At 30.3% G+C, this 2,972-nt stretch overlaps 1 long non-coding RNA gene across 1 annotated transcript; it reads left to right on the top strand.

The window, feature by feature from the left end:
* The first annotated feature begins 226 nt into the window (after positions 1-226).
* On the top strand, positions 227-1,375 carry LOC111241003. The gene is made up of 3 exons (XR_002666690.1): positions 227-327; positions 764-1,013; positions 1,127-1,375. It is a non-coding gene; the product is annotated as an uncharacterized LOC111241003 (long non-coding RNA).
* Positions 1,376-2,972: the final 1,597 nt, after the last annotated feature.

Raw genomic sequence — 2,972 nt, 5'->3', positions numbered from 1 at the left:
AAGTCTCCAATGGCCAAAACATTGGCACATAAATTTTATGGTTCGTTTTGTTAACTTTTTTGTACTTTGAAAACACATGCATGTGAATTTTGTAACTTTGTTTAATGTTTTAATTAATAATAACAGTAAACACAATAATAACTTATTGATCCTTTGAACTTATTATGTTGTTGCAGGTTTCATCTGATTTGCTTGAGAAGTACTTGGAAGCACACTCAAAGGACTCCAATTACTTATCTGAGGTTCTTGAATAGACTTATAGACTATGTACTTTTAATGGTTGCATTGAACATAGTAAAGTGCCAAAGGTGGCTCAAAGACTAACAGGTATATAATTATAATAATGTATTTCTTTGAATTTTGTAATATTTGTTTCTCTGCTTCAGTTACGAAAATCAATAACTAGTTTTTTAATACTTAAAGGGAGAATGCATTTCTAAAAATGAATGTAGATATTGGTAGTTAGTTCCTTTTACAAGAAATTGTTTTTGGTTTTGTTGCTGTAAGGAAATTATATATAGTATGCTCTGTTTTGAAATTTTGTGTTTTAAATTGATTTTTCCTAAATCACATTTTAAATCATTAATACAACTTCAGAATACTATGATTTTTTTAGTTTATTATCATTAAAACATGATCTTATAAGAGGGGCTTGAATTGAACAATATTTTCTTAGTTATAAAAATCTCATTCATTGTCTTAGTTTATTATGCGTGGCTTCCTTTTTACCTTTCTTTTGCTAATATATTAAATTATGTTCCAGTAATCGACGAACTTGACTTCATCCACTAGATTAAGGTTTGCTTTTTAATGATATTTAAGTTGATTTTTTTTAGACATTACATAAGTTGATATACTTTATGATAATTATTATTCTTTGCTATTAATTCTTTTCGACCTCATTTAGCAAGGTCGAGTCTATATTTGAAAACGATGAACGTTTCAAGGTTGTTGAACGTAACAAAGATCATTGGGATACGTTTGAAAGGTTCTTCGAGGAACCTGTAATCAAGGTGGGTTTTGCTACCTCATCTTATAGAACTTTTGGGCATTTACTTTTTAGTGAATGTTTACTATATATGCCCATATTTGTTGATATTAAGTATTATGCAATTTTTGTATCCAGCACTATACTGACGTATGAAATTTGGGACAATCTTTTTGAAGTCACAGTTCATAATGAAGACCATCAAGTGCTTGTTATATGATGATCCAAATTTTGAGGGGCATGGAAATCCTTCTAGTGGTATATTTATACTATATTTATTTGTTTCAACTATAACAACCATGTTAGCCTATTAATAGCATTCCATGAGAAAGGAAGTAAAGATTTGTGGTTCAGGATAATAGAAGTCAAAGAATTTGTCAGTGAGCTTTTAATGGTTTCTGAAATCTTTTTATATTTGTGGTTTAATTTGGTTGATTTTTTTATCCCCTAATTCTAAGCCATCATCAGTTAGAGAATTTTTAATGGTTTTTGAAATTTTCTTTAAATATTTTATTTTTCCATAATATATTGAAATGTGTTTTAACTTAAATGTACAAGTAATTCTTGTAATTATATGTATGAATAAGTGTTGTATTTTTTTTTTATTTCTATTTATAGAATTATCCTATAAAGTTTTCATATTTTAACTATTTGTTTCAAGCACAATCGTACATTGTAAATTTTTTACCTTTGACATTGTATGTGGCAATTTAGAAGTTATGATTGATTCTTATCAAAATTTCTAGGTACTGCGTATAAATGTGAGATTATATATTTTTTTTTATAAAACTATACAGTTACATACGGATTTTTCCGTAAGTAATTATATATTAAAATTACATACAGATATTATATACGGATTTTTCCGTATGTAATTTATATACGGATTTTTCTGTATGTAATTTATATACGGATTTTTCCGTATGTAATTTATATACGGATTTTTTCGTATGTAATTTTTATACGGATATATCCGTATATAATTTACCTACGAGCATTTTATATACGGATTTTTGTCCATATATAATCCGTATATAACACAATTTTATATACGGTCGTATATACGGATTGTAGCTGTATGTAATTGTGTTTTTTCTTGTAGTGAAAGAACTAAACGCTATAGGAAGTAACCATTCCATAAACACATGGTAATTATGGCTTTTCATCCCAATGACCTTTCCCCTATTGACATCAACACACCTTGACAAGTTAGAAGAATATCCGTCAAGCATCCTAAGATCTTTCAACCAATGACAGACCTGTTTTGATTGGTCTACTGAAAGTGTATAATTAACTTTTGGCTTGTACATCTTTCCATTAGTATAATTTTTGAGCTCCAAGTCTTTTCGTCTACAATACAAACCTATATCCATTCGGGCCTTTTCATTGTCTTTTGACTTCCCACTGACATTCATCACGATATTAAAAATGTTGTCAAAGAAATTCTTCTCAATATGCATGAAATGAAGATTAATAGAGGTATTGGTTACTGATAACAGTTGAAAATACCGTTATCTGTGATGTAATTCTAACACTAAATGCACCCATTTCTGCTTAGAAACATGCTTGGAATCACATTTTCTGTTAAGTTGTGAATAAGAGAGTTGAGGTTGAGTTAAATGACTTTATGACTAATTCCCCTTGTTTTAGCAGAGAGTGAGGTAATACTGAAAATAGTGATGAAGAGTCAAGAAGATGGAGCTCAGAAGGGCCTAGGAAAGCACTAGAAGAAGGGACAACACGCAGTTTTATACTAAACCGTTGCCTATGAAAAGGCGGTGGCAGATCAGTAAATAATGCAATCTTATATGCTTCGATTGCATGCTGGACCGAAGCGAAAAAACTCTACGACCTGAGTTTAGAGAAGAACTGGTGCCTAAAGCTACCCTAACATGCCAGCTCTTTGGCTGACAACTTTAAGAAAATGTGTTACTACCTCGGTTTCATGCAGAACTGAGGCATAACACCACTGCACCGTATCACT

This window comes from Vigna radiata, unplaced genomic scaffold (assembly GCF_000741045.1).
Source record: "Vigna radiata var. radiata cultivar VC1973A unplaced genomic scaffold, Vradiata_ver6 scaffold_48, whole genome shotgun sequence".
Lineage (NCBI taxonomy): Eukaryota > Viridiplantae > Streptophyta > Magnoliopsida > Fabales > Fabaceae > Vigna > Vigna radiata.
This window is presented reverse-complemented; position numbering and strand designations above follow the sequence as displayed.